We start from the raw sequence: 12,996 nt of genomic DNA, 5'->3' as shown, positions 1-12,996 counted from the left end.
GCATCAGACAAAAATAGTAGGCAAAACTGCCTCCAAGACTATTTAATCTTGATCTTGCAAAGATAATTATTTGATTCTTAAAAAGAGCCTAACATTGCAGTTAATCCTTCAGTAAGATTGAACATTGTGCATGTATAGTACCTGAAATTAACATGGATGCAAAACTTTCATCAAGGTTCCCATAAGTTGTGGAATTGGAACATAGTATAAAAGAACAGATTTCCAATGTCTCCTGCATTGCACATATTTTATCTATCCTAGGGCAATAAATAAAAAAAATTTTTTGACAAATATCTTAGATATAAAACTAAGGCTTCAGAGAAAATACAATGCAATTTCCAATATAATTAATATTTTCAAGGGGCATAACTCCTCTAAAAATATTTGATCAGCACTATTTTTTTACCTTTCAGAGACATTGGGTATATAAACTTTTGATATAAATTTGATAAAAATCTGGCAAAATTGTACACATCAGAGGGCTTACAATGCAATTTTTCATATATCAACAGTATTTTATGTCCCCCGCAACCTGATGGCCAGGGGACAATAAGCTCATGTAAACTTTATTCTAATGTACTTAAATACAAAGCAAACATTTATATGCAAAATAAAATTAATACATGTTTTATAATTGAGCACACATATATGGTTGCAGAGTTTAATCATTAAAATTAAATTCCAAATTGGAAGTACTAATAAAACTGCAAATGTAATGAAGTAATGACATCATGACTTACTTGGGCTACATGTGCCACCATTATTGTTACCATTACTGTCATAATAATCACTGGAACAGGTACACTTCAGTTCTGATCCTTCACTCTCACACACAGCATTAAGTACACATTCTGTTGGTTGATTATTCTGAGTACATGTCACTCCTGACTGTAGCTCTAAAATACAAAATCATATATTTATTTGATTTGATGAAATAATATAAACAGGAAGGCTGTATTCTTAGAGTTGCTGAGGTTTTTTAATCATTTCAACTTACAAAACTTCACAGCACGGCATGTCTCAAGAGATTTATTCAGCCATTAACTAAAAGAAATTGCACTTTTAAAATTCTTTTAAAAAACAAGGACATATATGATCAACTTAAAAAGTTCTTTTATAGTTCCTTAATTTTTGCTGACATACTGTCTATTGCTAAAAACTTATATGGTGACCTTTAAATGTCTTAAATTTTTCTGTGTCATTCGATTGTTGTATATATCATTGATATAAACTAGGGATGTCAACTCAGTGAAGATTTACTAATCAAGTACTTGTTGGATTTACCGAGCGATACTCGAGTACTAGCTCTACAAAATGGAAACACAAAATTTAAACAATTTTACTACGTATTGTGGGTCGTTATCTTATGGATTAAAACCCTCAACATTATTACCTAGGACTAAATAAGTCACAGGAATTTTATACCATAATTGATAGCTCCTTTACTGCATGTACTAATTATGTAAACTGGCAATAATCTAATTCATAAACATCTATAGAAAAAAAATTACTCAAAAAAAACAGTATTTGAGAATCTTAAAGAAACACATTAAATGATCAACAAATGGGTGCTGATTAGGGGTCAACACAGGGTGCAACGAGTTTGTTCTTATTCAGAAATAATATCTTGTCAACATTTTCTGGGACGAGTGTCTTCACTTTTTTTGTAACTAACAGTCCGGATGAAAATATTTGCGCTTACAGTACAGAGGTGGTGGAATGACTAAGACACGATTGGCTAAAAGTGAAGCCTTGGAAAGGTGCTCTTGTTAATAGCTTACCTCTGTTCGAGGGAATTTTAAATGACAATTAAACGCAAACATTCAAGACGTATTTGAATTTTGATTAATATTTGATTTCCTAGGAGGCGCTCTTAAAAAAAATCTTTCAGAAGGCAACAACATACTAACAGGAAACCGATTAGTCGAGTATCAATTTTGGAATTCGATACTCAGTACTACCGAGCGATACACGAATACTCGAGTACTCGTTGACATCCCTAATATAAACCAAAATCTCTTTTTATTCTGTTTCAATTTAAAATGTACAATATGTTGAAAGTAAACTCACAGGGTGAAAATAGAAGTGTTTATAAGAGACCAACAATTTCTTGACTACAAATATAAATCATTAAATACCAATCTAATATATTATATATGTAGGACTCAAAGTGTGATGGTCTACGCTAAAGTGCTATGGTTGAAAACACTAAAAGTCCAATGGCTGTTTGTTTTTTTAAGTGTGATTATATGACACGCTAAAGTGACATGGTATTGTTGGCTAAAGTTCGATGGTATAACACACTCATGTGCGATGGTATATCTTGCTAAAGTGTGATATTATAGCACGCTAAAGTGCTAGGGTGTAATGGAAAAGGTGTTCAGGCAATGTTTTTTATAGTTTTTCGTTTACTGTTTTGTTTATAAATCAAGCCGTTGTCTTTCTCTTTTGAATTGTTTTACACTGGTCATTCTGTGGCCCTATATAACTTCCTATGCGGCATGGGCCAAAACTTCATGTTGCAGGCTGTACGGTTATTAGTTGCAAACATCAACAACATTTGGTGTTGGGTGGATATTTCATTTATCTCATTGACAATTATACTACATCTTCTTATTTTTTTTTAATGTAGGATAGTTATTAAAAAAGTGAAATAGTTTCATTGCAGTAGCTATTATATATACTTTATGTACCTGTTTCAAGCAAGGAGCCTGTAATTCAGTGGTAGTCGTTTGTTACTGTATTCATATTTGTTTATTTGTTTATTGTTTTGTATATAAATCAGGCCGTTAGTTTTCTCATTTGAATTATTTTACACTGTTTGTTTTGAGGCCCTTTTGTAAATACAATTTATCCTCTACCAGCACCAACAAAAATGTTCCGGATGGGGATCATTTGTTTTTTTTTTCTTTTTTCTTTTTATTGTCTAATAAAAACCCTGGACAAATATTCTGGTTTTCAGGCATGTCCGTTTTTGTTTGCACAAATGGCTTGTAATGTCAGAATTAATGCTGTTTAAAGTTGCTAACTTCCTTACTTTCATGAACAAATACACTTTTGCAGAAAAATGCACTTTAGCATATTGAGGCATCTGACTTCAGCGTGTTCTATTGAACAGCACAGACCATCACACTTTAGCATACCAAACCATTGCAATTTAGCGTGACCATCGTATTTTAGTGTCCCCATCACACTTTAGAGTCCTACATATATATAAGAAACATATTCATACTTCATTCAAACCTAAATGGAAGTTCACATTAGAAAATATAATAATATTTGTACTGTACCTGAAACATAAATGTTTGGGAAATGATTTCACCAACTGTCTACAGGAATGATTCATTGAAGAGTGTAATATGAATAGTTCTCGAATTAAAATTATAATATTTACAGCTTGTAACGCACACTGTTCCCATGCAATTAGTGCATTTATACATGCAAGGTCCATTGTCATATGTCACAGACTATGTAAATATGAATGAATGGGTAGTAAAATGAATTGATGAATGAACAATATACATACAGTTAATATGACTAATTATGTATTCTGTAAATATAAAAATAGGAAGATGTGGTATGATTGCCAATGAGGCAACTCTCCAGCAGAGACCAAAGGGCAACAAAAGGTCATTGTATTTTATTCAACAAGTTTTCTCAACTTTAAAGGCTATTTATTGGCATGTTCCTCAGATTTTAAGTGCAGTTTAAGCCAAAATACAAATTTTGAAAATTAATAGAGAAAATTGGCATTTCTGGTGGGGTGGGCTTCCTGTCGGTGTCTAGCCCAAGCATTGCAGATGTTTAGAATTACCAAAATAACAGTGGGAACCAGTGGGAACATAACTACTGATCATGCATGTTTATCATCAAATTCTGTTTAAGCAAGGATTACTTCCAGTTGAGAGTCCAGGTGAAGCCAAAATTGGGAAAAGTTGTGAAAATCCTGATTTTTTGATTTTTTTCTTTACCCATCACAGTTTCTCCCAGACCAAAGAACTTTAGGGGTGAAGGCTATAGTGAGATACATCTATCAGCATCCCTGGGTCTTGCAGGTCCCGAAATAGGACAATATGCAGGGCTTACAAAAAATATTTGAGCAAGTCGAACATTTTTTTTATCCCAATTTTAATCCCTTTAGACTTAGTAACAATAAAATGCTTCGCTGGGCGCAGCTTGATACGACCGCAGAGGTCAAACCCTGAACAGTTGGGGCAAGTATGAACACAACATTTAAGCTTGATACAGCACTGAATTTGGATTGTGATTAAATATTTGACACAGCATAGGTTTCTGACACAGAATGAATGTGGTCTAAGAACTTAAAAATTTTTAATTTACCTATTCAAACCATATCATTATTATTTGCTTTTATATATAAATCAGAAATAACCAATTTAAAATGAAAAATTTGAAAGGAAAAAAAAGGGAAAAAAATCCCCCCCCCCCAAATGTTTTGAACCCCCTTATGATTCATCACCCCAAAACTCAATCCCAGCCTTCCCTTTGTTGTATGGTACCTTGCAGTACAATTTCAGAGAGATCCATACACTTGAACACAAGTTATTGTCTGGAAACTAGAAAAATGCTTGTTTTTTGGCCCTTTTATGCCCCAAAATCCTAAACATTTAGGGCAATTACCCCCAAATTCAAACCCAGCTTTCACTTTGTGATATGGAACCTTGTAGTACAATTTCATAAAGATCCATACACTTACACACAAGTTATTGTCCTGAAACTACAAAAATGCTTATTTTTGGCCCCTTTTTGGCCCCTAATTCCTAAAATTTTGAGGCAATTACCCCCAAAATCAATCCCAGCCTTCCCTTTGTGGTATGGTACCTTGCAGTACAATTTCAGAGAGATCCATACACTTGAACACAAGTTATTGTCTGGAAACTAGAAAAATGCTTATTTTTGGCCCTTAATTCCTTAACTGTTGGTACCATAACCCCCAAAATCAATCTCAACCTTCCTTTTGTGGTATTGAACCTCATGGTAAAATTTCATAGAGATCCATTCACTTAAACTAAAGTTAGAGTGCGAAAACCAATGTGTCTTTGGACAACGACGACGACGCCAATGTCATACCAATATAAGACCGCAAATTTTTTTTGCTGTCGTATAAAAAGGCAATCATGGTAATCATTTGGGCATCATTACAATGATTGACATAAAAATAATATCAAACTTGAGACTTTTGATATAAATTTGACGTTTTGATCAGGGGTTTAAAAATCCACTAGCCCAACGCACAGGGCTAGAACATTTACGCCTTAAGACAATTAAAACTTGTTATCCAATATGCCAAAATAGAAATTGGAAAACCCCTTCCTCACTTTTTTTATTTTAGCCATTTGGATTCAATTATTACTTCATCAAGGATCCAGAAATTTGAACTGATATTGTACTGGGGTTTCATTATTATTCGTTGGATACCAATTTTCATGGATTTTGTGGGTAAAGGTGAACCACAAAATTAAATGTTCAACAAAAAGCAAATTTTCTATAGGATTGTAAGCAGAATTCATCAAAACCACGAACATGTAAGTTTTCCTTAATCCACGAAAATTGGTACCCACGAAGATAAATGAATCCACAGCACATGTTTGAAAAATAGAATGAATAAAAGAACAGAGTTCCAATGTCCCCCATGCTGCATATTTTATCTATTCAAGGTACAAAGGCAATAACTTAAAAAATACACTTTTTTTACTTTAAAACTTTTTTTTATAAATATCTTGAAGAAATGAAGTCTTCAGAGCAAATACAATGCAATTTCCGTTATAATTAATATTTCCAAGTGGCATTACTTGTTAAAAATATTTGATCAGCACTTATTTTCAAAAGTGTGAAAGACCTTGCTGATATAAACTTATGATATAAGTTTCATAAAACTCTGGCAAGAATTATACAAATGAGAGGGCTAATGATGCAATTTTCAATATGATCAATGTTTCCAAAGGGCATAACTATTATAAAAATATTCTGACACCAGGTATTTCTTTTTCCACCGCATCGTTTAACTTGGTGGACTGGTACATGTATCCATGGCAATTCACATTCTTTCAGTATAGATTCCTCATTACTGGGGATATGTTTATTAATATTGCTCATACAGAGACTTTCAATTGAAGGTACTGGGGGTATGATGCATTCATCGATATGACCTGTAATGGCAGACAGCACATAACCATCAACAAAGTATTGCTAAATATTTCAGTAGGGGCACCCCATGAACATCATAAGTTTTGAAACTAAGAACTTTAGATGAAGGGTGAGATGAGGCTGATATATCACTAAAAGTAAAAATGCCACAAACTACCAGGGAGAGATGAAAATAGCATTTTTCTATTGTGGATAGAGAGATTCCCATACCAAGGTTGGATGTTGCTGATGATATTCAATCTGGAGACGATGTTTTTGAATATTGCCGTTATTTTCCTGATCAAACTGATTAAAAGTCTTGGGCTAACAGGTCTGTTTTGCTGTGCTAGAAGTTTTTCCACCAGGACTAGTAAAATCCAGCTACCAATAAGTCCTGGGCTAGTTAGCTGTAACAAAATTTTTTAACCCCTGTCTGATGTAAACTGTTAAATTGACAGAGTATCAATCGAAGTGTGCATCATCAGAGTACTATTATCCAGATTACCAACAGGTACTCTTTATCATTACCATGAGGACAATTTGTGAATACATTTGTTACTATAAATTCATAAATTATTGCGGTATTTTCATTAATTTGACAATTTCAGGCTCACAATAATAAATCTTGCATTCAAAATTTCATCAGTGATTTTCCTTCTCAAAATTTTTGAAATCGCATTAATTTAGATCTCACATATTTTATACCAGTAATCAGTGATTCGCAACAATAAATGCATGCATTAATTTCTAAATTTTCAGTATTTTTGTTTGGAGAAATTCTTCCCAAAAGTTTCTGGAATATGTGGATATTTTTTATATGCCTTGAGTTTATTATATCCATAGTTACCAACTGACATGATATTCGCGTGTAATACACGCTTTTTCAACGGTTTACACGCGAGGATTTTGTCACATGGCGTGTACACGCGTTTCGCCACTTTACACGCAATTACACGCTTTTTCGTTGTTTAGATTTTTTGGTCGTTAGTGATATCGCGATTCTCGGGTTTTTTCATTATAAGACAAAAAATACCGAAAATTATGAAGTAATATCGTCGCCATTGTTTATTTTTCTATATGGACGAACAGCAAAAGCCCTTAAGGTAAGTAGTTTGTGATTAGTTTTTACGATTTTGTGACTTTCTTTCTTTCAAATTCACTTAGGGAAAATGTCGACAGAAATAGTTCGCTTTCAGGACCTGTACCGAGCCGATTGCTAAGCAAAAACGATGTGTACGTACCAAGATAAATTTCAATATTTACAAATTATATTTGGGAGTTCAAGTTTAAATTATCGAGAGACGGTAACGCATTGTGCACCCTATGTTGCAATCATAACAATACATGTGAGAGAACTACAATGTAGCGATTTGATTAAGCATTTAACGTGCTTAATGGTAATCAAATAATAAAATACTTTTCTTTTTCAGTTTCAAATCTAGCCAACAGATTCCCACAGGCCAAAGGGGATGGAAATATCACGGAACTGTTGGATCAGTTCTCATAGTACCAGCTGTCTTCTGATGAACTACCCAGTTTTGACCAGACAATAGCCTCAGTCTCAGAGACAATAGGCTGAATAGCAACATAATTATATAGTTCGTTGGGAGCAATGACAAAGATAACAGATGACATTTTAGATGGCAAAAAAACGTTATGACACTCTTTCAAAGCTTGATCAAGCTATTTAAGTACAGCCAAATATCAATTCTGACTGTGAGAGAACATTTTCAATTATAAAGAAATCTACACTGAATTCTGTCTCATCAGAACTCGACAATGATATATTGTGTGCCTTGTTATCAAGTAAATGTAATCAAACTGGCAGTTGTTTTGAATATGTGCCTAAGCCTAGAGTGTTGCTTTAAAAGCAGCAAAACAGACCACTGTTGAATACAATAAAAGTTTACTCTAGAATATTGTTTTTATTATATATTAACAAATTTGTATAATCATGTATTGTGAAATTATGAACATTGTTCATATAAAAAAAGTCTGCATCTTCGTCGCGCGTTTTCACACGCTTTTTGACATGTCATGTCATGTCATGACATGATTTCTCATTGTCAGAGGTTGGCAAGTATGATTATATCTTTTATAATTATTCCATGTAATACAGTATACTAATAATATTTCTAAGCGCTAAGGATTACTAATTTCAGCTTTAACATGAATAAATGCAGTTGTGGGGTATATGTGAATGAGACAGCAACAAAGCAGCACCACAAAACCTCCAAAGAAGTCTTCATCAAAAGGCAAACGTCTATACAGTATGTCAAATATATTAATAATCTTTTTTACATTTGAGTTTTCCCCTTAAAATTGTAAATGTATGGAACTGCTAAAGAATAATACTCCATAAATATTCACCTTGTACACAAGATCCACCTATATTGCCAAAGTTACTATCATAATATCCACTGTTACAAGTGCACTGGAGTCCTGTGCTACCATTACTTTGACATACAGCATTAGGTATACACTCTGTTGGCAGGTTTGCTTTCAAACAGTCTACCCCTGACTGTAATTCTGCAATTAAAAAGTTATGGTTTTGAAGTGAACATAAAGCCTGTTGATTTTGGCAATTCACAGATAAAGTTATATAACTCCTCAATGTCATATCCGAAATTTATAAGAAAATCGAAAGGGAGTTTAAGTCAATAGATATAAACAATTCACCAAAGTTTCATGAAAACTGCTCAAAGCAGTTTTGAGTTATTGTCCGAAAACAGGAAAACCCCCCTTTTTTTATGAATACAACCCCATAACTCGGAAATGTGAGCTCTTAAATTTATAAAAATCAAAAGGGAGCTTAGATCAATAGATATAAACAATTCACTAAAGTTTCATGCAAATTGTTTAAAGAGTTTTGGAGTTATTGTCCGAAATGTTGACGAATGACAGATGGACGGACGGACAATGGTATACATAATACGTCCCGTAAACTGGCGTATAAAAATGACAGATTAAGTATTAGTGATATAAACATGATCGACAACAACAACAGAACATCTTTGACAGAACTTGTATTTATACTTGCAATCAAATGTGTAAAATAGCAATTTTACCTGCCACACATTGTCCACCATTGCCACCAAAATTATCATCATAGTAACCAGTATTACAGGTACAAGCTCCACTCTTACATACAGCATTAGGTACACATTCTGTTGCATCATTTTCCCTGGTACATGTCACTCCTGACTGTAGCACTACAAAATACAATAATAGATTTTAGAATTGAAAATTAAAGAGGCATTAGCTATGAGATATAAAAAAAAATTAAAATATGATTTTTTTTGTTCAATCAACAATGAAAGTGATATAGTGAAATAATAATTCTCTTTTAGCAGCCAATTTGGTTCAATTTTGTCAAAATTAAAGAACCTTTGTGAGCATGCTCACATACCCCACGCCCCCACATTGTCAGTAGGCAAACAAAATCTCACTAGAATCCTAAGTTCAAAGACTCATAACTCCTCCAGAAGTCAAATGATAATAATTTCCTGTCGATATGCACATCTACATATTATGTCCTTATTATCTACAAAGATTAAGAAAATTCTCTTGTGTGGTTTCAGATGAGTTAAGATGACAAACTGTTGCAGAAGTATATCTAAGCCGAAATTTTAAGTTTAAAGGAGATTAACTCCTAGAAAAGTCTATTGATAATAATTCTTTGTGGATATGCACGTCTACATAGTATGTCCTTATTATCTACAAAGTTTCATGAAATTCTGTTGTGTGGTTTCAGAGGAGTTGCGATGACAGGAACAGGACTGACGGACTGATGGACAGACAGACGGACAGACGGGTCAAAAACATTATACCCGATGCAAAATTTGCGTGGGGTATAATAAGATAAGAAACATCTCTGATGATTTATTAACTTGCAAGTGAATCCATATTCATGTGACCTTCAATTTAACCCCTTAGCTGGAGATTGGTTACGCATGTTTTCAGCTATTAAAAGGAAAAGAATGTCAACATTGAAAGAGATACAAGGGTGAATCATTTGGTTGACTGATTAGATCCACAAAAAAATCATTCTTACACAGGTAAAAAGGACGATAAACATACTTTTTAACCTACAATATGAAATCAAACAGACCAGGAAAAATTCGTAAGGGTTCCATGGAAACCGTGTCTCGCCTACTTTTGCTGTTAGTCGCAGGCTCAACAAAAATGGGGAAATAATTATTAAAAATTTTTCTCTAGATACTTTTGAATGTAAGAAGCTTCTGTTCAAGTTTGGAAAGAATCCAGGATGGTTTATGAATCTAATAAATGTTTTAAAAACTTTAACTGCAAACTGTATGTAATGTTAACTTGAAGAAAAACTCCATTTATAAGTAATATACGGAAAAACAGGAATTTTTTTTTTATAAAATTTCCTTCTAGATACTAGCTATCTTTTGATCATAAACAAGCTTCTGTCCAAGTTTGGTACAAATCCAGGATAGTTTAAGAAAGTTATTAAAATTTTGAAAACTTTAACCATGCAAAGAATGAATGTAATGTTAACTAGCAGAAAAACTAAGTCCATTTATAAGTAAAATACGGACAAACAGGATTTTTTTTTTAACAAAATTTACTTTTGAATACTATCTTATGATCATAAACAAGCTTCTGTCTAATTATGGTACAAATCCAGGATAGTTTAAGAAAGTTATTAAAACTTGAAAAACTTTAACCACAGAGTGAATGTAATGTTAACTGGCAGAAAAACTAAGTCCATTTATGAGTAAAATATGGATAAACAGGTTTTTTTTTTTTAAATTTACTTCTGGATACTATCTTATGATCATAAACAAGCTTCTGTCCAAGCTTGGTAGAAATCCAGGATAGTTTAAGAAAGCTATTAAAAATTCAAAAACTTTAGCCACAGAGTGAATATTTGTGGACGCTGTTGACGACAACGACGGAATGTAGGATCGCTATGTTGCTTTTGTGACAAAAGTCGCAGGCTCGACAAAAATCGAATAGCACGTGGACGCTATCTGTTTATATTTATATTTTTTTTTTATATCTGCCATCCGCAGTCTTTGGAGGTAATCTCGTTGGTTAATTAGATGACGTCTAGACAAAAATACATACAACATGTTGATACATATTATCGAGTCCATGCATTGTTAATTGTTTATTTTAGACTTTTTGTAATTTGGATATACGTTTTAGTATGTTATAAATCAAATATGAGAATTTGAGTCAAATCAGTTAAGATGAATTAGACAGCTGATGCCACTTTAATACCTTACATACATCATTATGTATTTATGCTATTAATAGCCTGGTTACTCATTGTATATATATGATTCCCAACTCTTTTATATACAAAAAAATATTATCATAGATTCAAGTGTTACATTTGTGTAACCTATCATAATATACATTATATTGGTTGGTTGGCTGGTTCATTATACTCTTTACCTTCAAACCTTACTGTCACAGAACATAGATGCTGTTTTATTTCCTACTTTTAGATATTTATGTTATAGCTATATAGTCAGTCCTAAGACTTGTGTTTTTTATAGAACTAGTGTCTTCTTATATATTTTTTCTGCAACTTTCTATTTTATTCTAGGAATCATTAAATTTAATTTTGTATGGCAGGATAGTCAATTTTCAAAAAGACTACTTTCTTATTAGTAATATCAGGACAAGAACTTTAAAGTAAATTAAATTCTGCAAGTGCTTTGACAAGTTGTCATTGTGGAACAATAGTCCATAACTTGTCAAACACAAAAATACTAAAATCAGAATGATGGTACAATTACATATATAAGGTGGCAAAGAATCCTGCCAACTATGAAAGTTTTCTGTCAAATGGGTCAGAGGAGTTGCGTTCAAAAGCTTTCATTTTTCAATACAAAAAAAAAATGTACAAAGTCCCATAACTCATCTGAAAATGGTCCAATCAGAATGGCAGTACAATATGGTCATCTTTAAATGATGGCAAACAATCCTAGGCAAGTATGAAAGCTTTTTGTAAAAGGGTTTCATAGGCATTGCATTAATTATTCACATATAGATGTCCTAAAAAATTTTCAAGGTCCCATTACTGCTGATAAATGGTCAAAAAAAAAAGGTATAGTACAAGTTTTCTGTCAACCCGTTTCTAAGTGATGTGTTTTGATAGGACAGATGGATAGATGGACTGACTTTAAATTAACTATAATGCGTAAATACTATAGTAGGCATGGCATACAAAAGGTTATTTTATAATATGTCTATCGTGACAGGCACTTCAGAATGTCTAAGTGTGGTGGTGAAGACACACAAAACCTTTTTGCAAAACTCCATGTGACAAATTCTGTTCATAATAATAAAATGAATAAAAAGAAAAAGTGCAAAAATATCAAATAAATGAGTTGTTCATAGCCACTAGAAGAATATTTAGACAAACAACATTAACAGAAATCAGTATTTAATGATTTATATATCATTTCTGTATTGTTCATTAATTTGATAACAAACCTGCCACACATTGTCCACCAGTTGCACCAAAATTATCATCATAGTAACCAGTATTACAGGTACACTTGGCTCCTGATCCTCCATTATAACATACAGCATTAGGTACACATTCTGTTGACTGACTGGTCTCAGTACATGTAGCTCCTGACTGTAATTCTATAAAGAAAATATTCTTATACAATGCAGAATAATAGTCACAGATCCCATCCTGATGTACTACATTAGGTATCTAATAAGTCTGTACCATCTGAATCTCACGCTTACGAACAAAATTCATAACACTTTTTATTATGGCTATGAACAGAAAGGAACCAAAAAGAAAATCATACATGATCAGTCTACAACTCAATATGCAACTTAAATGAACATACT

General features: G+C 32.9%; 2 long non-coding RNA genes across 2 annotated transcripts; one reads left to right on the top strand and one right to left on the bottom strand.

Moving 5' to 3' along the window:
• Nucleotides 1–746: 746 nt before the first annotated feature.
• On the bottom strand, nucleotides 747–12,753 carry LOC127707261 (uncharacterized). The gene is made up of 4 exons (XR_007984737.1): nucleotides 12,625–12,753; nucleotides 9,216–9,359; nucleotides 8,518–8,676; nucleotides 747–896 (listed from the first exon to the last, which is right to left on the bottom strand). It is a non-coding gene; the product is annotated as an uncharacterized LOC127707261 (long non-coding RNA).
• LOC127707259 (uncharacterized) lies at nucleotides 6,991–8,064 on the top strand. Its single transcript, XR_007984735.1, has 2 exons — nucleotides 6,991–7,250; nucleotides 7,578–8,064. It is a non-coding gene; the product is annotated as an uncharacterized LOC127707259 (long non-coding RNA).
• Nucleotides 12,754–12,996: the final 243 nt, after the last annotated feature.

The sequence above is a fragment of the Mytilus californianus genome, unplaced genomic scaffold (assembly GCF_021869535.1).
Source record: "Mytilus californianus isolate M0D057914Y unplaced genomic scaffold, xbMytCali1.0.p SCAF_60, whole genome shotgun sequence".
In the NCBI taxonomy this organism is placed as follows: Eukaryota; Metazoa; Mollusca; class Bivalvia; order Mytilida; family Mytilidae; genus Mytilus; species Mytilus californianus.
This window is presented reverse-complemented; position numbering and strand designations above follow the sequence as displayed.